A 25192-nucleotide genomic window follows, 5' to 3' on the forward strand; every position below is an offset into this window, starting at 1 on the left:
GTGTACATGCATGCATGCTTGAGTGTGTGTGTGTGTTTTGTATGTGTGTTATAAAGGGTGATGCTTTTCGCAATAGTGTTGTACTGTATATGCATATATGCATGGCTAGAGCGTTGGGCCAGTAACCGAAAGGTTGCTGGATCAAATCCCAGAGCTGACAAGGTAAAAATCGGTCTTTCTGCCCCTGAACAAGGCCGTTAACCCACAGTTCCCCAGTAGGCTGTCATTGTAAATAAGAATTTGTTCTTCTTGTCCAGTTAATTAAATATACAATATGCAATGTGCTTTCTCTTATTGAAATAGAAGTATACATAGGGAGAAAAAAACATGCATATTTATCCCCCAAAAAATGTAATCTGATGTTTTCATTAATTCGATTTTTTGGGGGCAGAGAGCAAACAAGGCGCTGTAGCTTATTCAAACTTCTCACTGAGTGCACACATGCGACATGGCTTTTCCCAGGTAAAGTCAACAGAGATTTCCTCTCACAAGCCAATAAAGTACGTATAAAGGAGGAATAACTAATGCTGAATAGAATAGGATGTACCAAACCTTTTGAATAAACATTGGCCTGGCTATATCATGCTGCACATGGTCCTACTCCCAACCGACCTCTAGTCTTCTGTAGCAACCACAAGTCTCCGCCTCTCTCTCACAGCGCTAACCCGATCCCCACTCACTCCAACTCCCCTGCCACCGCCATCCTCCTCTCTAGCCCTTATTCCCGACGTTTGTCCTAGCGATAATCCACCTCTTTACGCAAGCGATTTTAGAATTTTGGCCCGAAGAGAAAAAAAAAAAGGATAAAACACCCAGAAAAGTGAAGATCGGAGCGAACCAAATACGTTTTATATTGCCCAGATTGTTGGCCACGGCGGGGTGGATAAAAGCAGACTGAAAAATACCATATGATGTGGATCTGGTACCTCTTGCTTGGTTCAGGGACGGGCTCAAGCTTGGTTGGTAAGTTTCAAAACGACTAGCTTTCAGTGTTCAAGCTTTCACTTCAGTTGGCGCTTCAAACAGTGCCGCCGTGACTGCTCTGGGAGATGAGAAAAGAACAAGCGTGCTTTCGCAACAACTAACAATTACGATGTAGCCTATTCTTTACTTTTGTGTCCACGATATCTTTGTCACAACCTTACAGTGTAGCCACCGCTAACTTCAAACAGAGTTGGGGCAAAGTATGAGCACCATCATAGGCTGCGACGTCGATTTAGCTTGGATACTGTACGTACCGTTGTTTTGCTTTTGCAAACCCAATAGCAGCGGGCAATTATACAATTCCCGTTCTTTTATTGAGGTGTGGAGGCTGTTTAGAGTTGAAGCAGAGGGAGAGGATGTAGGCAAGTTATGACGAGGGTTGTTGACAAGTCAATATGTGCCATGGCAGCTGGGACCCTGAGAAGCTGTAGGGATGTCTAGCCTCTTCTGCCTCAATTTATACTTCTAGCAGCAGACATGGGATTGTATGCAGGCCTGGTTTCATATACATGTATTTGACTATCTGGTATTGAAACTTTATTTTATAAGTATTTTTAAATACACAGCCCTAAACAAGTACTTTTAATCGAGTATTTGAATGTTTATTTGTAAAAACCAAATAGTCTGCCAAGTTCTATTTGACAGTGTTAAAATACTTATTTCAAATACCTGGGTTAAATGCATGGGATTTGAGTCGGTGTATTTGAGTCCTTCAAAAACGTTCAAAGTCTATTTATAAATACATATTAAACTACTTGGTTTATTTTTCAAATAAAAGATAGGCCTATCTGAATACTTACTTTGAATGTACAGTACCAGTCAAGTTTGGACACACCTACTCATTCAAGTTTATTTTATATTTTTTATATTTTCTACATTGTTGAATAATAGTGAAGACATCAAACCTATGAAATAGCACATATGGAATAATGTACTAACCATTCTCTCAACCAGCTTCAGCTGTAATGCTTTTCCAACAGTCTTGAAGGAGTTTCCACATGTGCTGAGCACTTGTTGGCTGCTTTTCCTTCAATCTGCGGTCCAACTCATCCCAAACCATCTCAATTGGGTTGGGGTCAGGGGATTGTGGAGGCCTGGTCATCTGATTGCAGCATTCCATCACTCAAATAGCCTTTACACAGCCTGGAAGTGTTTTGGGTCATTGTCCTGTTGAAAAACAAAATGATAGTCCCACTAAGCACAAACCAGATGGCCTGGCGTATCGCTGTAGAATGCTGTGGTAGCCATGCCGGTCTAAATGAATCACATACAGTGTCACCAGAAAAGCACCATCACACCACCTCCATGCTTCACGGTGGGGACTACACATGTGATGATCATCCGTTCACCTACTCTGCATCTCACAAAGACACAGCAGTTGGAACCAAAAATCTAAAATTTGGAATCATCAGACGAAGGACAGATTTTCACCGGTCTATTTTCCATTGCTCATGTTTCCTGTCCCAAGCAAGTTTCCTTTTCTTATTGGTGTCCTTTAGTAGTGGTCTTTGCAGGAATTTGACCATGAAGCCCTGATTTACACAGTATCATCTGAACAGTTGATGTTGAGATGTGTCTGTTACTTGAACTCTGTGAAGCATTTATTTGGGCTGCAATTTCTGACGCTGGTAACTCCTAATGAACTTATCCTCTGCAGCAGAGGTAACTCTGGGTCTTCCTTTCCTGTAGCGGTCCTCATGAGACAGCTTCATAATAACGCTTGATGGTTTTTGCGACTGTACTTGAAGAAACTTTTTAAAAGTTCTTGAAATGTTCCCGGATTGACTGACCTTCATGCCGTAAAGTAATGATGGACTGTCGTTTCTCTTTGCTTATTTGAACTGTTCTTGCCATAGTATATATTATCTTCTGTATACCACCCCTACCTTGTCACAACACAACTGATTGGCTCAAACGCGTTAAGAAGGAAAGAAATTCCACAACTTATCTTTTAACAAGGCACACCTGTTAATTGAAACACATTCCATTTGACTAGCTCCTGAAGCTGGTTGAGAGAATGTCAAGAGTGTGCAAAGCTGTCATCAAAGCAAAGGGTGGCTACTTTGAAGAATCTCAAATCTCAAATATATTTTGATTTGTTTAACACTTTTTTTTGGTGACTACATGATTCCATGATTCTTATTTCATACCTCTGATGTCTTTACTATTCTACAATGTAGAAACATTTTAAACATAAAGAAAACCTCTTTAACGAGTAGTTGTCCAAACGTTTGTGAAAGTAATTGAGATATTTGAAATAGTTTTTGAACCCATGTCTGATTGTATTACAGTACCAGGACAGGTTTTGCTCTGCTTTCAATATGAAAGTTGTGGGCCTACTCATGGATGGAATTTAGAATTCTTGAAATTAGCCTATTCTCATCAGAGACCTATTGAGAGCAGTAACTACACAGAAACACTAGTAAAACCATTGTTTTAACGTGTAGCTAAATAAAAGGGCTGCTTGATTTAAAAAAAAAATGAAGTCCAGTGTAGGCATACTAGTATGATGACTATTAGCCAGTTGATATACATAGACCTATGAACACTCTACACAGTTTGAATAAAGACAGACATCGAGAATCAGCGGAGTCAATCACCACCTTCCGGAGACACCTGAAACCCCACCTCTTTAAGGAATACCTAGGATAGGATAAAGTAATCCTTCTAACCCCCCCCCCCCCCTAAAAGATTTAGATGCACTATTGTAAAGTGGTTGTTCCACTGGATATCATAAGGTGAATGCACCAATTTGTAAGTCGCTCTGGATAAGAGCGTCTGCTAAATGACTTAAATGTAAATGTAATTGATTTGTTGTGCAAAACATCTGCAGCCACTCTGTGAAGGCAATGGGAGTTCAATAGAAAATGCCTCATTATTGTTAAAACACATGTTTCCGATTCTAAGGTGACATCGGGGTACAGAGTTGAGTTGCCCACAGAATTGTAGACCCAAATAATTCAGCTGTGTAGCCTATACCACCTGTCAGTTTGTAAGATATACACAGTTTAAATAGAATTACAAATATTTTCACTGGTTGTTTGTGCTCTAAAACGGATTTAGTTCTGACATCTAAATCCAAACCAGCTGATATTCTGTTAATCATTATACATTCTGGAATGGGTGAAAGTTTTTGTTTTTTTAGCTGACGCCATTGTCTTGATGTCTTTCTCTCTATCTCTAATTCATTTCTCATTGGTTTGGCACTTGTGCAATTTGGGACAAGTCACAGTGTCTTAGTCTCAGTATTGCAGAACACTTTGTTGATTACTTTAGTTGGGAATAGAGAGGTTGATTTTGAATTTACTGTCATAAATGTATGCATACAGTGTCTTCAGAAAGTTTTCATACCCCTTGACTTATACCACATTTTGTTGTGTTACAGCCTGAATTGAAAATGGATGACTTTTTTCCCCTCCTGTCTACACACAATACCCCATAATGACAAAAAATGTTGCCAAATTTATTGAACATGAAGTAGAGAAATACATTGATTTACATAAGTATTCACACCCCTAGTCGATACATGTTAGAATCACCTTTGGTAGCGATTACAGCTGTGAGTCTTTATGAGTAAGTCTCTAAGAGCTTTGCACACCTGGATTGTACAATATTTGTACATTCTTTTTTTTAAATTCAAAACAAAACTCCCTTGTCCTTGCTGATGACAAGCATACCCATAACATGATGCAGCCACCACCATGCTTGAAAATATGAAGATTGGTACTCAGTGATGTGTTGGATTTGCCCAAAATCATACAACTTTGTATTCGGGAAATAAAGTTCAAATGACAAGCTTACATTTCTTGAGTCAGTAAGTATTCAACCCCTTTTATGGCAAGCCTAAATAAATTCAGGTGTAAAAATGTGCTTAACAAGTCACATAATAAGTTGCATGGACTCACTCTGTGTGCAATAATAGTGTTTAACATGATTTTTTTGAATGACTAACTCATCTCTGTACCTCACACATACAACTATCTGTAAGGTCCCTCAGTCGAGCAGATTCAACCACAGACCAGAGAGGTTTTCCAATTCCTCGCAAAGAATGGCACCTATTTGTAGATGGGTACAGATTAAAAAAAGCTGACATTGAATATTCCTTTGAGCATGGTGAAGTTATTAATTACACTTTGGATGGTGTGTCAATAAACCCAGTCACCACAAAGATGCATGCGTCTTTCCTAACACAGTTGCCGGAGAAGCAGGAAACCACTCAGAGATTTCACCATGACCATTGGCCTGGTGACTTTAAAACAGTCACAGAGTTTAATGGCTTTGATAGGATAAAACTGAGGATGGATCAACAACATTGTACTTACTCCACAATACTAACCTAATTGACAGAGTGTAAAGAAGGAAGCCTGTGTAGAATAAAAATATTCCAAAACAAGCATCCTGTTAGCAATAAGGCACTAAAGTAATACTGCAAAAATGTGGCAAAGCAATTAAGGTTTTGTCTTGAATACAAAGTGTTATGTTTGGAGCAAATCCAATGCAACACATTACTGAGTACCACTTATAGTGGTGGCTGCATCATGTTATGGGTATGCTTGTAAACGTTATGGACTGGGGAGTTTTTCAGGATAATAAAACAGAATGGAGCTAAGCACAAGCAAAATCTTATAGGAAAACCTTTCCAACAGACACTGGGAAATGTAATTCAGCATTCAGCAGGACAATAACCTAGAACACAAGGCCAAATCTACACTGGAATTGCTTACCAAGAAGACAGTGAATGCTCAGTTTTGACTTAAATCTACTTGAAACTCTATGGCAAGACCTGAAAATGGTTATCTAGCAATTGTCAACAATCGATTTGGCAGAGGTTGAAGAATTAAAAAAATAATATTGGGCAAATGTTGCACAATCCAGGTGTGGAAAGCTCTTACCCATAAAGACTCACAGCTGTAATCACTGCCAAAGGTGCTTATAGAAAGTATTGACTCAGGGGTGTGAATACTTTAGTAAATTAGACATTTCTGTATTTAATTTCTATAAATTTGCAAAACAATATAAAAACATGTTTTCACTTTTTTCATTTAAAGGCTATTGTGTGTAGATTGTTGAGGAAAATCTACAATTTAATCCATTTTGAATTCAGGCTGTAAACCAATAAAATGTGAAATAAGTGAATGGGTATGAATACTTTCTGAAGCCACTGTAAGACACAGGCGTTAAACATGTTATAGTTATGAACGTTAGTGCCTGAGGTTGTAGTGAATTTAGAGAAGGCTGTCAAACTTTAGACTTCCACTATGTGACCAACCCACTTTGGTCTGACCAATCATTGTCACCCAGACCTAACACCACCCACACACACACAGAGCCAATTAAACCTGCATGTATTGTAAATATATCTTTCCAAAATGGACCCCCTGTCTGTTTGTAATCTCCCTTCCCCTGTGAATCTGTTCTCTGGCACCCTGTATGTGTTCTGCCAGTTTGGACAGTAAAGTATTCTTGTTATAATGAACCCTATCAATCACAACAGACCTGGTTGGAATATAGTTGGAATTACTCTGTGTGTGTGAAGTGACAAAGGCCAATAAAGCTTTTATTAGTAATCTGTGCTGTATGGAATAAGGGTGTTCCCCATGTCTCGCTTGTCAATATGATCAGGCGATAGTGTTGGCATACCACATCTGTCACACCTTATTGGCTTGCTGATGCCTCATGGCCTGATACTGTACTCTCAACCTGACAAACACACCAGCTATCACTTCTCTCTATAAGAGGGTAGATACTATTTTGTACTGTATGACTATCCTCTATATCTGCCATCCTCACTTCTTATTGTATTTACTACTGTAACGCAGCGAGCCAAAGATGGATCATCAGCAATGGCAATGTGAGCAAACTGACAGGAGCATGCTCCGAAATCTCCTTAATCAAGATGAATGTGTTCCATTACAGTCCCAGTAGTACCTCACACCGCAGGAGACAGGTGGTCCGATGTTTTTATACATAAGCACCGTCAGATGGCACAGTAATTTCTCACTTGGTGACACTCAGTCAAGGAGCAGAACCCTGTTGTGTATTGTTTTGGTTCATATTTTGCTCCTGGCTTTTCCTGTTATCAGGGGAAGGGGGGTTAGTGGCTAGCCCTCTGTATGTGTGTGTGCGCATGCGTTAGTTAGGGCTGCACAATTCATCTAATTCATATTGAAATCTTGACGTACAATATGGATATCACATGCACTATTTTCGAAACGCCACTAAGCCACGTGCAACATCCGGTTTTTGTTTTGCTTACTCTGTTTGTCTCTCACTCTCCTCTTGCGGCTGCCCCCCCCCCCCCCCCTGTCAATCAAGCAGTACAGTTCCTCCTCTTTATTATTAGATTCAATAGAAGTTTCATGCTGTTATGTTAGGTCAAATGCAGTCAACAGATTGTTACAAACAAGAATGATGCTGCTTTTCACTTTGCTTCTTAATATAAATCATTAAATTTGAATGATTCCAACAGTTCACCCAAGTATTTTGATCAATATCACAAGTCAAATCGCAATCGCAATATTTGTAACAAAAGAAAATGCCCCTATCGTGCAGTCCTAGTGTGTGTGTGTATGTTAGGTATGGGGGTTCAAAATAATTTCACTATTCAAATAGTATCATGATTTTTGTCGGGCATCCGGAAATGCGACAAACATGTGGCAGCCTTAATGTTATTTATCATCCCATATAACATCTTGACTGGAGTAGCCTAGGGAACCCAGCTAGCTAAGCTTGCTAGCTATAGGCTACATGCTGCGCTTTCTCCCCAACCCCATTCAGATGAAACAGCCAACCCGTTGGTTCGTCCTTGTAGCCTACAACCCCATTCAGATGAAACAGCCAACCCGTTGGTTCGTCCTTGTAGCCTACAACCCCATTCAGATGAAACAGCCTACCTGTTGACTACTCCTTCTCATTTCGCTAACTTTGAATAACCTCTTTTCCACTTTGATTGGCCAACGTAAACAACAAGCTACACAGGTGAAGTCTACGGGTCTTTTTATGGTAAAGACTACATTGAATAATTCATAATTTTGATTGTCATTGTATATCACATGGATATTTAAATTTAATTTAGAAAAAGCCCTTTCAGTGTTAAAATAGGCTGTTTTTTTTTGTTGTTGCAAAAATGAATGCTCTCACAAGTATTAAAATACTCATGTCCATTCGAATATTCTAAGAACCATGCACATCTCTAGTGTGTGTCCGTCCGCGTGTCAGGCAAATGTCTGTGACTGTATGTATGTCTGTACGGTTTGTGCATACGTGTGTGTGTGTGTGTGTGTGTGTGTGTTTTACGCCATTTGATATGCTTCCAATCATAGTCCTATTGTGTCGCTTGGATTAGGCCTGCCTTGTGTTTTGAAAGAGGTGGTTCCAGTTCCCAGAGTTGTTAAACAAAGCCACATGACAGGAGTCACGTTTCCCCAGCACAGCACCACACTCTAAACCCAATACCAGTGCTGTGATTTGAACCTGTATGCCTGTTAAAGACCTGCGCTGGACCAGACCACTACATACAGAATCCAGTCGTTGCAGCAGATCTGGGATTTTCTCTGCACTGCACAGACAAATCCTCTATCGGCAATTATTGAACTCCTGAATAAAATACTACATGCAGTGGGATGCATCAGACCAGTTGTTTGCTATTCGTTCGGTATAATTTTTGTTTCATTTGGATGGGATAAATAAATAGTTGATGTGATTCTGTCTGTCTCTACCTGAGATGCAGCATCTCCTTCCATCCGACCTGGGCTCTTCTCAGTGATCTATTAATCATGCTGCTTCATGTTTCATGGAGCTGATCTATCTGGAGATGTATTGATCGGAGCGGAAACAGAAGAAGAGAGGAAAGCAACACGGAGAGGTAAAAAAAAAAAACTGATGTCCAGAGAACTCATTAGAAATGGATTGCTGATCGATCTAAAGTTCTATGCTATTCCATGAAAGGCTTAGTTGTCTTCTATTGATCATATCTACTTACCTGGAGACAAGATCAAACCCTAGACTGGTTGGAGTGGGTTTTATTCATTGATAGCTTAGAATCTTTTCTGACATACTTTTTGAAGTTCAAAGACATTGTACCGCTAACTTCGGTGGACGAGAGTGTGTAACCCCGGTGAAATATTTGATTAATGGCTATTCATAAAGTATGACTTGTTAATCCTATGGCTCACCATGGTCTGGCCTAGAATGTGCTGTATACTCTTCCCCTTGGACTTTATAATATTGCTGCAGTCACTTCTACTCTTCATTGTAATGGCCTCTCACAAATTCAACTTCCAAACTGTAATATGAGATGTAGGACTTATTCTGTGAGCTAGGTCTGACTGTATTTTTGTCTGTTTTGCACAAATTCACTGGCACACACACACTTGAGCCAAAGCCAAGGAGTAGCAGCAGGGCTGCTTTTATTTATCTGAATGCAGTCTTTTAGAATGAAATGACAGTGCCGTGTTGAGTGAGTACATGGCAGTGTTTCATGTCACTGCAGTGCTGTCTCCTGGCGACCCATTATCCCACCATTGCCACGGAAACAAGGAAGCCTGATGAGGTTGGAGATTCCATTCCCCTCATGCTGGCTGGGGGGCGGCAGTGGATATGACTTGGTATCTCCCATGAAGAACCAAATAAACTTTCAGATTGTTTGTGACGCCTACACACACCTCATCTCTCCATCTCTTTGTTTTCTTCTGTTCTCTCTTGTTGTTCGTGTTGTATGTAGGAAAAGGCCATTAGCATGGCCCTGTGTTGTACCCCTCTTGCCTGAGAGGGTGATTGACTTCTGCCTTCCAGACAGCTGGTTCCCCTGCTGTCCTTGCGATCAGGAGTCATTTGATGTGTTGTGTCACACAGCGTGGCACCAGGGACACCGACAGGATATTTTTGACCGCAATCCTAGCATCCCTTTGTCAATCCAAACAAACAAAGATCTTCTAAGGTCAACAGAGACACGGATCTCGTCCAGGGAGGGAGGGAGGGAGGGAGACTGGATCATTTGGCTTACAGGATTTATTATTTGCTCTTGTGTACTATCTGTTATGTAACATTGATTGTGTACTAAGGTGCTGAGTGAAGGTCACTCTGGATGAGAGCCTCTACTAAATGTTATCATAGTGTATGGGCTACACTGTATTTTAGTAAGGATGTATTGGCAAAGTGTATGGGTGGTTTGTAGAAATATATTAATGGCTATATGAATGCGGTTGCAGTGGAGCGCTGAACTCTATACTGTATATATTCTACACATCTTGGCTTATCCAGAAATAAACTCATTGTTTGTACAGGGATAAACTCCAGGTCCCACTCATCACTGAATAAAGTATTTACTCATGGAACGAAATGTTTTAAAATTTGAAACTCCAACTCAGAATTGAGATGTCTCAGCCTCCCGAGTGGCGTAGTGGTCTAAGGCAGTGCTAGCTCTGCCACTAGAGATTCTGGGTTCGAGTCCAGGCTCTGTCGCAGCCGGCCACGACCGAGAGACCCATGTGGCGGTGCACAATTAGCCCAGCGTCGTCCGGGTTAGGGGAGGGTTTTGCCGGCAGGTATGTCCTTGTCCCATCGCGTACTAGCGACTCCTGTAGCGGGCCGGGCGCAGTGCACGCTGACACGGTCGCCGGGTGTACGGTGTTTCCTCCGACACATTGGTGTGGCTGGCTTCCGGGTAAAGTGGGCATTGTGTCAAGAAACAGTACGGCTTGGTTGGGTTGTGTTTCAGAGGACGCACGGCTCTTGACATTCGAGTTGTACATACAGTCGTGGCCAAAAGTTTTGAGAATGACACAAATATACATTTTCACGAAGTCTGCTGCCTCAGTGTCTTTAGATATTTTTGTCAGAGAGTTACTATGGAATACTGAAGTATAATTACAAGCATTTCATACGTGTCAAAGGCTTTTATTGACAATTACATGAAGTTGATGCAAAGAGTCAATATTTGCAGTGTTGACCTTTCTTTTCCAAGACCTCTGCAATCTACCCTGGCATGCTGTCAATTATCATCTGGGCCACATCCTGACTGATGGCAGCCCATTCTTGCATAATCAATGCTTGTAGTTTGTCAGAATTTGTGGGGTTTCGTTTGTCCACCTGCCTCTTGAGGATTTACCACAAGTTGTCAATGGGATTAAGTTCTGGGGAGTTTCTTGGCCATGGACCCAAAATATCGATGTTTTGTTCCCCGAGCCACTTAGTTATCACTTTTGCCTTATGGCATGGTGCTCCATCATGCTGGAAAAGGCATTGTTCATCACCAAACTGTTCCTGGATGGTTGGGAGAAGTTGCTTTCGGGGGATGTGTACCATTCTTTATTCATGGCTGTGTTCTTTGGCAAAATTGTGAGCAAGACCACTCCCCTGGCTGAGAAGCAACCCCACATATAAATGGTCTCAGGATGCTTTACTGTTGGCATGACACAGGACTGATGGTAGCGCTCAACTTGTCTTCTCTGGACAAGCTTTTTTCCGGATGCCCCAAACAATCGGAAAGGGGTTTCATCAGAGAAAATTACTTTACCCCAGTCCTCAGCAGTCCAATTCCTGTACCTTTTGCAGAATATCAGTCTGTCCCTGATGTTTTTCCTGGAGAGAAGTGGCTTCTCTGCTGCCCTTCTTGACACCAGGCCATCCTCCAAAAGTCTTCACCTCACTGTGCGTGCAGATGCACACACACCTGCCTGCAGCCATTCCTGAGCAAGCTCTGTACTGGTGGTGCCCCGATCCTGCAGCTGAATCAACTTTAGGAGACGGTCCTGACTCTTGCTGGACTTTCTTGGGCACCCTGAAGCTCTCCTTGAAGTTCTTGATGATCTAATAAATGGTTGATTTAGATGCAATCTTACTGGCAGCAATATCCTTGCCTGTGAAGCCCTTTTTTGTGCAAAGCAATGATGACGGCACGTGTTTCCTTTCAGGTAACCATGGTTGACAGAGGAAGAACAATGATTCCAAGCACCACCCTCTTTTTGAAGCTTCCAGTCTGTTATTCGAACTCAATCAGCATGACAGAGTGATCTCCAGCCTTGTCCTCGTCAACACTCAAGGCAGTGGACATGTTTTTTTGTGATTCAGTTCATTTTCATGGCAAATGGCAAACTTTGCAATTAATTGCAATTCATCTGATCACTCTTCATAACATTCTGGAGTATATGCAAATTGCCATCATACAAACTGAGGCAGCAGACTTTGTGAAAATTTATATTTGTGTCATTCTCAAACCCTTTGGCCATGACTGTACACAAAATACTCTGTCAAAATGGAAAATAAATCTAACATTTATGAAAGATTAAACACTAACATATGTTGATTTAGATAAGTATTCACCCCCCTGAGACAATAAATGTTAGAATCACCTTTGGCAGTGTTTACAGCTGTGAGTTTTTGGGGGTAAGTCTCTAAGAGCTTGCACATCTTGATTGTACAATATTTGCTCATTCTTAAAAAATATATTTAAGCACTGTGAAGTTGGTTGTTGATCATTGCTAGATAGCCAATTTAAGTAAAAAGTGTAACTAGGCCGCTCAGGAACATTCAATGTCGTCTTGAGAAGCAACTTCAGTGTAGATTTGGCATTATGTTTTAGGTTATTGTCCTGCTGAAAGGTGAATTTGTCTCCTAGTGTCTGTTGAGAAGAAGACTGAAACAGGTTTTCTAGGATTTTGCCTGTGCTTAGCTGTATTCCATACATTTGTTATCCTAAAAAACTCACTAGATGACAAGCATACCCACCATGCTTGAAAATATAAAGAGTGGTACTCAGAGATGTGTTGGCTGCATGTTTTGGAATAATTTTATTCTGTACCACCTTCCTTCTTTTCACTCTGTTATTTAGGTTAGTATTGTGGAGTAAATGCAATGCTGTTGATATATCTTCAGTTTTCTCCTATCACAGACATTAAACTCTGTAACTGTAAAATCACTATTCCCTGAGCAATTTCCTTCCTCTCCGGCAACTGAGTTAGGAAGGACCCCTGTATCTTTGTTGTGACTGGGTGTGATACACAATACAAAGTGTAATTAACTGTTTAGAACCCATTGCGGCCGTTGAAACCCTTAGTAATTGAAACATGAACGGCCTTGTTTATCTAACAATAATGTGTCAATATCGCAAAATTAACTTGCTAACATCCTGTTGTAGTATTTGCGTGGCTGCCAACCAGAAAACGGAAATACGGTATGTTGTCATTTGACCTTAATATAGTTTTTTTTCATTACTCAAAATGGCGCTACAGCGGCCCCGACTTTTCACTGTGAAAGAGGTTGTATCTATGTTGGTTGGTGATACGGACACGTCATTGCACTTTGAAAATTGATGATGTCGAGGTGAGTGTAATAAGTAAATACATGTTTGGTGTTGTGAAACTTGGGGAATAACTCTCATATTAGCAAATCCTGTCATGTCATGATTACTTGGTTGATCCAGGCGAGCACATCAGCAGTGGGGCTCAAATGATTGCTCACTATCTCATGGAAACAGTTGCAGTGTTTTGCTGTATATAGTCTGCTAACTAGTTGTTTGTTATGTCAAATCAAACTTTATTTGTCACATGCGCCGACTACAACAAGTGTAGACCTTACCGTGAAATGCTTACTTACACGTCCTTAACCAAGAGTTAAGAAAATATTTACCAAATAAACTAAAGTGAAAAATAAAGAAATACAATTATTGTCATCTTGTGCTAATTTTTATTAAACGTTTTACCTTAGTTTATCCTGTTGAGGCTGGGGGCGCTGTTGTCACTATTTATGTCAATCGTGTAATTTTTGAAACGGCTTCCTACAAAATTCTTGATCGTACAATATGCATATTATTATTATTATTGGATAGAAAACAGTCTATAGTTTCTATAGGAGTTGAAATTTTGTCTCTAAGTGGAACAGAACCCATTCTACAGCAATTTCCCTGACATGGAGTCAGATTTCAGAAATTTTGGCCACTGTTCTGGAGTCAGTTTTAAAGCCAATGTTATTCCTATAAGTATACGGACACTGCTTACGTCTTCCCCCTGAATGCCTTTATGTGATGACGATTTGAATGGGGTCGATTGCGCGTTCACAGGCACTATAAATTAAAAAACCCTGTAGCTAGTAAGTCTTTTGCAGCTGCGTCATGCGCGTGGAGGACACCGACCCGCACCTGTTCCAAGCATTAGTGTTGGGAGTAATCTTTCTCCGGTCATGTTAAGACTCGTTGTAGGAGTTAAAAACATCATAAGGTAGTTAATTTAAAGCGTTTTATAGCAATTTATATCCGTTTAGTGCGATTTTGGGACATTTATTTCTGAAACGCTGTGAATCGCTGGGCACGCTTCCAGTTCATGCTGAACGCAGTTGGCATTTCCACATGGCAAGAGGACAGCTTTCCACCAAAAGACGATTAGACCCAAGAAAGGATCCTTTGCCCAAGATACTGATGGAAGAACAGCTCAAAGTAGGACATTTTTATTATGATAAATCGTGTTTCTGTCGAAAAATGTTAGTGGCTTAGGACGCCATGTTTTTTGACGTAGCTTCGCTTGGCGCAAACTGTATTGAAAAGTAAGGATAATTAAAAAAATGTAATTCCGCGATTGTATTAAGAATTAAATTGTCTATCAATCGCTGTCCACCCTATATTTTTTAGTCACGTTTATGAGTATTTATGTATACGAGTAGATCACTGTCTAATATGGCGCACGGACATTTTCTCACCAGCTGGGCTACTTTCCCCATTGTCTAACCATGATTTTGGTGGCTAAATATGCAAATTTTCGAACAAACTGTATATGCATGTTGTAATGTGATGTTACAGGGGTGTCATCTGAAGAATTCTGAGAAGGTTAGTGAAAAAAATAATATATTTTGGCGATGTTTACGTTATCGCTCTCTTTGGCTAGAATTAATGCTGGGGTAATGTTTGCACATGTGCTATGCTAATATAACGATTTATTGTGTTTTCGCTGTAAGACACTTAGAAAATCTGAAATATTGTCTGTATTCACAGGATCTGTGTCTTTCGATTAGTGTATGCTGTGTATTTTTACGAAATGTTTGATGATTAGTAAGTAGGTAAACACGTTGCTCTATGTAGTTATTCTAGTCCATTTGTGACGGTGGGTGCAATTGTAACCTATGCCATCTACCTGAAATATGCACATTTTTCTAACAAAACCTATCCCATACCATAAATATGTTATCAGACTGTCATCTGATGAGTTTTTTTCTTGGTTAGGGGCTATAAATATCTTAGTTTAGCCGAATTAGTGATAGCTACTGTTGTTGGTGGACAAAGACAAGATGGTGGATTATGCTAATGTGTTTTTAGCTAATAGATTTACATCTTTACATATTGTGTCTTCCCTGTAAAACATTTAAAAAATCGGACATGTTGGCTGGATTCACAAGATCTGTGTCTTTCATTAGCTGTATTGGACTTTAATGTGTGAAAGTTAAATATTTAAAAAAAAAAATTTTTTTTGAATTTCGCGGCTCTGCCTTTTCAGTGGGGGTGGGGGGGGGTGTGCCGCTAGCGGCACCCTCATCCTAGACAGGTTATATAATATTTTCTTTAACTATTTCTTGAACTGCATTGTTGATTAAGGGCTTGTAAGTAAGCACCTGTTGTATTCGGCGAATGTGACAAAACATTTGATTTGATTTTAGATGCCAGTTCAGTGGCGCTCATATGAGAAGTTGAATATTTGTTTTAATAACCAGATAACAGTTGCTTGTTTTGTCCTGTTCCTACTGATGCAATTAATTTGGAAACTGTCCCAGCTTCATAACTAATCAGCTAACATTGGCAAGCTGAGTCTGTCAGGCAAAAAAAGCAAGAGTTGGAGAGAGATGAGAGGAGAGACCACAATTGTATCCTACTTGTTGCTCCTCTCCCACTGTTACTCTGTTCCTCTAGGTTAGTGAAAGCAAAGTAAGTGATGTGGAGAGTCAGGGCTCAGCTGCAAAAGGCAGGGATGAAGAGGAGTTAGAGATGATTGGAGGGATAGAGATATGGAGCGATGAAGGAGGAGTGGAGGGGAGCCTATGTTTACATGGTGTGTGTCTGCCATGTCCCCCCTTTTACCCTTGTACCACACATCCTGGGCGTAAAGGTTTTGGAGTTGTTTTTAAGTGGTAGGAACTTATATCTGTTCCAGAGCTTGACCATCTTGACCAGCTGTGGAGCTATTACAATGCTGGACGCACAGGTAGAAAATGGTGTAAGTATGTGTTTTGGAGGATGCTCAGCATTGCCATCATAAATGTGTACATTGCGTGGGGGACAATGCAAAGGCCTTCTCAGAAACTGCAGGTGCTGGTCCCTGAAGGCATTCAAAATGTAGCTTGTGCAGTCACTTTGTGAAATGGCTACAGTGGCAGGAATAAGGGAGCCAAGTAACTCATTTGAAAGTGGGTGATGCAGAGTAAAGAGTGGTAGATGTGAAGAAACCTCCTTTGGGTGTTCTAAGTGTTCTGTGCCACTTTGCTGGGGACATGCTTACAGAAGTTCCATGACATGTTGTAGGCCACAGCAAATACAAACACTAAGGTGAATGTGTGAAATATGAATTCATCCTACACATCTTTTATTGTGTTTTGTTTTGAATCTTCTCTCTGTATCTGTCTCCATCTAATACTTGTTACATTCACTGAATTGTTGTCAAAGTAGGCTACTATTTACACATTTCGTGTCAGACCTGGTCTGTACTAAATCTTATTGAGAGAGGATACCTACATTTTGAAACAGTCTCTGAATAGTTAGTATTCAGACCCCTTGACTTTTTCCACATTTTGTTACATTACAGCCTTATTCTAAAATGGATGAAATTGAGGGAAAACAAACGAACTACACACAATAGCCCATAATGACAAAGCAAAAACAGGTTTTTAGAGATTCTTGCTAATTTATAAAATAAATCTGAAATATCACATTTACATAAGTATTCAGACCCTGTTGAAGCACTTTTGGCAGCGATTACAGCATTGCAACTTCTTGGGTATGACATTACAAGCTTGGCACACCTGCAGATCCTCTCAAGCTCTGTCAGGTTGGACGGGGAGCTTTGCTGCACAGCTATTTCCAGATCTCTCCAGAGATGTTCGATCGGGTTCAAGTCCGGGCTCTGGCTGGGCCACTCAATGACATTCAGAGAATTGTCCCGAAGCATTGTTTTGGCTGCGTGCTTAGGGTCATTATCCTGTTGGAAGGTGAGCCTTCACCCCAGTCTGAGGTCCTGAGCACTCTGGAGCAGGTTATCATCAAGGATCTCTCTTTACTTTGCTCTGTTCATCTTTCCCTAGATCCTGAATAGTCTCCCAGTCCCTGCTGCTGAAAGACATCCCCACAGCATAGTGCTGCCACCACCATGCTTTACCGTAGGTATGGTGCCACGTTTCCTCCGGATATGACACTTGGAATTCAGGCCAAAGAGTTCAGTCTTGGTTTCATCAGATCAGAGTCTTTAGGTGCCTTTTGGCAAGCTCCAAACAGGCTGTCATGTGCCTTTAACTGAGGAGTGGCTTCCGTCTGGCAACTCTACCATAAAGGCCTGATTGGTGGAGTGCTGCAGAGATGGTTGTCCTTCTGGAAGGTTCTCCCTTCTCCACAGAGGAACTCTGGAGCTCTGTCAGAGTGACCATCGGGTTCTTGGTCACCTCCCTGACCAAGGCCCTTCTCCCCTGATTGCTCAGTTTGGCAGGGCAGCAAGCTCTAGAAAGAGTCTTGGTGCTTCCAAACTTCTTCTATTTAAGAATGATTGAGGACATTGTGTTCTTGGGTACCTTCAATGCTGCAAACATTTTTTGGTACCCTTCCCCAGATCTGTGCCTCAACACAATCCTGTCTCGGACCTCTACCGACAATTCCTTGGACTTCATGGCTTAGTTTTTGCTCTGACATGCACTGCCAACTGTGGGACCTTATATAGACAGGTGTGTGCCTTTCCAAATCATGTCCAGTAAATTGAATTTACCACTGGTGGACTCCAATCAAGTTGTAGGAACATCTCAAGGCTGATCGAGATCGATGGAAACAGGATGCCCCTGAGCTCAATATCGAGTCTCAAAGCAAAGGGTCTGTAAATAAGTTATGTAAAAAAAAAAAAAAAATGTTTTGCAAAAATGTCTAAACTTTTTTCACTTTGTCATTATTGGGTATTGTGTGTAGATTGCTGAAAAAAATTATAAAATGTTATCCATTTTAGAACAAGGCTGTAATGTAACAAAATGTGGAAAAAGTCAAGGGGTCTGAATATTTTCCGAAGGCAATGTATATTTAGTTTGAGAAATGTATCTGCCTTCTGTAAGTTTTAGAAACATTGCCTTGTACCTTGAAATTTCGTTACCAAAAACCCACATATCTTTCTAATAGGATGGAGGATAATGCAAGTTCACAGAGGTAACAAGTAAAGGTAGACGTAGATCAATTAGTTCGTGTTTTTTACTGAGATAAATAGATAATTTGTTTTATTATATATTTAAGTGATTACAACTCAAAATTCCCCCCCCAAAAAATAAAATAAATAATATATATATATAAAAATTGGTGACAGCAATGGGAAATCATAATACTCACAAACCAAAGTTGGGTTCACAAGTGTGGACACCACAGTAGAGTACAGTTGTCATGTTCCTGACCTATTTCTGTTAGTTTGTTGTATGTGTTAGTTGGTCAGGACGTGAGTTTGGGTGGGCATTCTATGTTTTCTGTTTCTATGTTGGTTTATGGGTTGCCTGGTATGGCTCTTAATTAGAGGCAGGTGTTTGGCATTCCTCTAATTAAGAGTCATATTTAGGTAGGTTGTCTCACAGTGTTCTTTGTGGGTGGTTGTCTCCTGTGTCAGTGTTTGTCGCACCATACGGGACTGTTTCGGTTTGTTTGTTCATCGTTAATTTATGTGTAGGCTATTTTCCCTGTTCGTGCGTTATTCGTGTTATGTGAGTCCGTCGTCCAGGTCTGTCTACACCGTTTGTTGTTTTGTTAGTTTATTAGTCAAGTTCGTGTTTTCGTGTTTTCTTTAATAAATTATGTCTTCAAACTCCGCTGCATTTTGGTTCAATCCCTGCTCCTCCTCTTCTGTTGAAGAGGAAGAGGAAAGCCGTTACAGAACCACCCACCGATCCAGAACCAAGCGGCGTGAAGTCGAGCAGGATTATACACAGGACTACTGGACTTGGGAGGATGAGCTGGATGGTAAAGGACACTGGGCTCACATTGGGGAATATCGCCGCGCTCGTGAGGAGATGGAGGCAGCGAGAGCCCAAGAGCGGTGGTATGAGGAGGCAGCAAGGAGACGTGGCTGGAAGCCCGAGAGGAGACCCCAAAAATTTCTTGGGGGGGCTAAGAGGTAGTGGGCCGAGGGCAGGTAGGAGACCTGCGCCCACTTCCCAGGCTAACCGTGGAGAGCGGGAGTACGGGCAGGCGCCGTGTTACGCAGTAGAGCGCACGGTGTCTCCTGTACGAGTGCATAGCCCAGTGCGGGTTATTCCACCTCCCTGCACTGGTAGGGCTAGATTGGGCATTGAGCCAGGTGTCATGAGGCCGGCTCAACGCGTCTGGTCTCCAGTGCGTCTCCTCGGGCCGGCTTACATGGCACCAGCCTTACGCATGGTGTCCCCGGTTCGCCTACATAGCCCGGTACGGGTTATTCCACCTCCCCGCACTGGTCGGGCGACGGGGAGCATTCAACCAGGTAAGGTTGGGCAGGCTCGGTGCTCAAGGGAGCCAGTACGCCTGCACGGTCCGGTATTTCCGGCACTACCTCCCCGCCCCAGCCCAGTACCACCAGTGCCTACACTACGCACCAGGCTTCCAGTGCGTTTTCAGAGCCCTGTTCCTCCTCCACGCACTCTCCCTATGGTGCGTGTCTCCAGCCCAGTGCCTCCAGTTCCGGCACCGCGCACTAAGCCACCTGTGCGTCTCCTAAGTCCTGTGCACACTGTTGTTTCTCCCCGCACTCGTCCTGAGGTGCGTGCCCTCAGTCCGGTACCACGCACCAGGCCTATAGTGCGCTTCGAGAGGTCAGTGTGCCCTGTCCCTGCTCCCCGCACTAGGCTTGAAGTGCGTGTCCTCAGTCAGGTGCCTCCAGTTCCGGCACCACGCACCAAGCCTACAGTGCGTCTCAGCCGGCCAGAGTCTGCCGTCTGCCCAACGGCGCATGAACTGCCTGTCTGCCATGAGCCTGCAAAGCTGCCCGTCTGCCATGAGCCTACAGAGCCTTCCGCCAGACAGGAGCAGCCAGAGCCTTCCGCCAGACAGGAGCAGTCTGAGCCATCCGTCTCCGCAGCGCCATCTGAGCCATCCGTCTCCCCAGCGCCGTCTGAGCCATCCGTCTCCCCAGCGCCGTCTGAGCCATCCGTCTCCCCAGCGCCGTCTGAGCCATCCGTCTGTCCCGAGCCATTAGAGCCGCCCGTCTGTCCCGAGCCGTCTGAGCCGATAGTCAGTCAGGAGCCGCTAGAGCCAGTCGTCAGTCAGGATCTGCCAGAGCCGCCAACTAGACAGGATCGGTCAGAGCCGCCAACCAGACAGAATCTGCCAGAGCCGCCAACCAGACAGGATCTGCCAGAGCCGCCAACCAGACAGGATCTGCCAGAGCCGTCAACCAGACAGGATCTGCCAGAGCCGCCAACCAGACAGGATCTGCCAGAGCCGTCAGCCAGCCATGAGCGTCCAGAGCCTTCAGCCAGCCATGAGCGTCCAGAGCCGTCAGCCAGCCATGAGCGTCCAGAGCCGTCAGCCAGCCATGAGCGTCCAGAGCCGTCAGCCAGCCATGAGCGTCCAGAGCCGTCAGCCAGTCATGAGCTGTCCCTTAGCCCAGAGCGGCTATTTATTCAGAACTTCCCGTCAGTCCAGAGCTGTCTCTCTGTCCGGAGCTGCCTTTCAGTCCGGAGTTGCCCCTCTATCCTGAGCTACCTTTCTATCCTGAGTTACCTCACTATCCTGATCTATCCCTCTGTCCTGAGCTATCCCTCTGTCCTGAGCTATCCCTCTGTCCCGGTGCTGCCCCTGGTGTCGATGTTACCAAAAGGATTTAGTGGGGGTAAGATGAGGGTGGTCATTCATAGGGGGAAATGGAAGCTGGGATTGACTATGGTGGGGTGGGGACCTCGCCCGGAGCCTGAGCCACCACCGTGGTCAGATGCCCACCCAGACCCTCCCCTAGACTTTGTGCTGGTGCGCCCAGAGTTCGCACCTTATGGGGGGGGTTATGTCACGTTCCTGACCTATTTCTGTTAGTTTGTTGTATGTGTTAGTTGGTCAGGACGTGAGTTTGGGTGGGCATTCTATGTTTTCTGTTTCTATGTTGGTTTATGGGTTGCCTGGTATGGCTCTTAATTAGAGGCAGGTGTTTGGCGTTCCTCTAATTAAGAGTCATATTTAGGTAGGTTGTTTCACAGTGTCCGTGGTGGGTGGTTGTCTCCTGTGTCAGTGTTTGTCGCACCATACGGGACTGTTTCGGTTTGTTTGTTCATCGTTAATTTATGTGTAGGCTATTTTCCCTGTTCGTGCGTTCTCGTGTGTTATGTGAGTCCGTCGTCCAGGTCTGTCTACACCGTTTGTTGTTTTGTTAGTTTATTAGTCAAGTTCGTGTTTTCGTGTTTTCTTTAATAAATTATGTCTTCAAACTCCGCTGCATTTTGGTTCAATCCCTGCTCCTCCTCTTCTGATGAAGAGGAAGAGGAAAGCCGTTACAACAGTATATTTCAGTAAATTCCACAGAGCACACTAGAGTTGAGTACACTTTATTGTACTGAACTATACTTTATTTTTCTATTCTGTGCTGTGCTGTACTCTACTTTGATGTCCAAACTTGTGAAACATAGACGTCTATGATTGGTTCAAATTTGGTCCGGACCAACCAAATTTGGTCTCGGAGGCAGAGATTATTTAAATAATAGCCAGTGTGTAGAATAATGCCCAAATATGCAAAGGAGGATATTGCATATGTATACATTTTGTGTACCTATTTAGGATACATCACCATGAAAATAATTACATTCATATTCATAATTATGCATTTGTATTTAATATAGATCAGGGACCCATGATGAAATTCCGTTACAAGGGTGTAAATCCACTTCACTTACTGTAGTTCAATGTGTCATGTCGTAGCTGACACCCCATTCTTTTTTGTAGACATAGTTGAATCTTAATTCGTAAGAAGATATTTAAGAGTTTTTGGAAAATGTGCACACAAAAAACTGAGGGAGAATTTACTGAAATTCTGTTAAACTTTGCATCTGCAGTTTATCCAGCAAGTTCTTTTGTAAAATGTTCAGTGTAAATTTTTAAAAGTATACCTTGTGGTTTCTTAAACTTTTAAATCAATGTTTTTTGTTTGGCAAAAAACATTGGAGTCTCAGCGCAATTCTGTGACCGTGGAATTGCCAAGGGTAAAGTACAATGTAGTCCGACACTGAGCAAGAGAAACTCTCAGCCTCAGAATAGAACTAAAACTCTGCACTGTTTACTGTAGCATGTAGAACAGTTTCACACACTAATTTGTTTGTTTATTTATTTGGATCTCCATTAGGTTTTGCAGAAGCAACTCTTCCTGTGGTCCACAAAAGACACAAAACATGACAAGTAACAAAACACTGATAGACAAGGAAAGTCAGACAAATTTAAAATACCATATACAAACAATGCAACAAAAACATAATACAAAAAATATAACAAAACTTGTGTGTTAGTGTGTGTCCCCTTACAGTCCCCGCTGTTCCATGAGTTGTTTTTTTATCTGTTTTTTAAAGGAAATTTTGCTGTTTGCTTGATAAAATAGGAGATGAAAGGGAGTTCCATACAATCATGGCTCTTTATAAAACTGTGTTGCCATGAATTTGTTTTGGGGACTGTCAAGAGTCCCCTGGTGGCATATATGAATATGTTTTTTTTAACCAGGTACGCTTACTGAGAACACATTCTCATTTACAGCAACGACCTTGGGAATAGTTACAGGGGAGAGGGGATAAATGAGCCAATTGGAAGCTGGGCTGATTAGGTGGCCATGATGGTATGAGGGCCAGATTGGGAATTTAGCCAGGACACCAGGATTAACATCCCTACTCTTACAATAAGTGCCATGGGGATATTTAGTGACCACATAGTCAGGACACCTGTTTAACATCCCATCCAAAAGATAGCACCCTACACAGGGCAATGTCCCCAATCACTGGCCCGATATTTTATTAGAGCAGAGGAAAGAGTGCCTCCAATTGGCCCTCCAACACCACTTCAAGCAGCATCTGGTCTCTAACCCAGGGATCGACCAGGACCAGCTGTGCTAAGCTTCAGAGGCAAGTCAGCAGTGGGATGCAGGGTGGTATGCTGCTGGCTGGGTAGGCATGGGTGTCTGAGCTGAATGTTATTTGATTATGCAGACAATCTGGAACATTGATCACAGTAATATTTGTCATAAAAACTAGAAGAGAAACAGTTAATCTCTTGTTAACCTTCAACCAGGAAAGACTGGCATGCATGTTGTTGATGTTAGTTCTGTATGTGTAGTTAAGAGAAAGGCATGCTCCTCTGTTTTAAGCCAGCTGCAGCTTTGTTAGGTCTTTCTTTAATGCACTTGACCATATTACCAGACAGTAATCAAGATGGGACAAGACCAGAGCCTGAGCATGTCAAAAACCGCAGAACATTTTTTTATAAACAGACATACCTCTCCCCATCTTCACAACAACTTTGTCAATATGACTTGCCCAGGATAATTGACCATCCAATGTTATACCTAGGAGTTTAGCCTCCTCAACTTTCTCAATGGTCACACCCTGTACAGTGTACAGTAGATCATTGACCAAACATGACAAACCCATTTTAATCCCTCTTTGTTACACAAATGTCAAGGAGTGTGAATACTTTCTGAAGGCACTGTATGCCTTCATTTTTAAACGTCATTTAATTTGACACACAATTTGACATGCTGCTATGTTTCTGCCTTTTCTCAGTCATCCCTCCACAGAGAAGACCACATTCCTTTGGATAAATATTCAAATTAATACTAAACCAAAACCATTGCATATGCTTTATCTCTGTGGTTCATCATGTAAACATAATTGCAAGAGTAACAAATTATTATAGAGACTAGTGACTGACAGAATGATGGACTCATGGACTCGCAGCATATTGGCATTCAGCTGAGGCTGCCAGTGGAATTATGTCCACCTTTTATTTAGTGCTCATGCACATGGATACACATCTCATTCACCAACCTCTGGGGTGAAACTCCAATCACAGATGAAAATCTCGCAACGCAAAAGCCATTACGCATAAATGAACAAATAAGATCAATCTCAATTTGGCAGACTATAAATAATTACCACTTTGTCACAGTTCATTTAAAAGATTTGACTTAAGACCCCATGATATTGATATTGAATATCTCATTATTGCTACCTGAAAATCCCTCTCATTAAGCCCAGATCAGCTCAGAGGATTATACCAGAGCCTGGCTGTTCTCCCTGGTGTGTAATGGTTGATGGAATATGTCACGTAAGGCAGGAAAGCAATAATATTTGCCTGTCTGAACAATTATAGTGAGGAGAGGTAAATTCAGGCAGAAGAGAGAGGAGGAGCACATTGTGCATAGATTTTCAAGCCAATTTAAGTCAAAAATTTTACTAGGCCACTCAGGAACATTCAATGTCTCAATGTCATCTTGGTAAGCAACGCCATTGTATATTTAGCCTTGTGTTTTATGTTATTGCCCCGCTGAAAGGTATATGTCTCCCAGTGTCTGTTGGAAACCAGGTTTTCCTCTAAGATTTTGCTTGTGCTTAGCTCTATTCCGTTTCTTTTTATCCCCCCAAAATCTTGTCCTTGCCGATGACAAGCATACCCATAACATGATGCAGCCACCACCATGCTTGAAAATATGAAGAGTGGTACTCAGTTATGTGTTGGATATGCCCCAAACATAGTGCTTTGACCTCAGGACATACGTTTTATTTATTTTACAATTTTTTTGCAGTTTCCTTTTTGCAATAATGCACTAAGCATTATTGCAAAAAGGATGCATGATTTGGCGTATTTTTATTCTGTACAGGCTTCCTTTTCACTCATTTAGGTTAGATTTTCAAGCCAATTTAAGTCAAAAATTTTACTAGGCCACTCAGGAACATTCAATGTCTCAATGTCATCTTGGTAAGCAACGCCATTGTATATTTAGCCTTGTGTTTTATGTTATTGCCCCGCTGAAAGGTATATGTCTCCCAGTGTCTGTTGGAAACC

General features: G+C 42.1%; 1 pseudogene; it reads left to right on the forward strand.

Moving 5' to 3' along the window:
• The first annotated feature begins 620 nt into the window (after positions 1-620).
• LOC129862185 (low-density lipoprotein receptor class A domain-containing protein 3-like) overlaps positions 621-25192 on the forward strand; it is a 174898-nt pseudogene continuing 150326 nt past the window's right edge.

The sequence above is a fragment of the Salvelinus fontinalis genome, chromosome 9, assembly GCF_029448725.1.
Source record: "Salvelinus fontinalis isolate EN_2023a chromosome 9, ASM2944872v1, whole genome shotgun sequence".
NCBI classification, from domain to species: Eukaryota; Metazoa; Chordata; class Actinopteri; order Salmoniformes; family Salmonidae; genus Salvelinus; species Salvelinus fontinalis.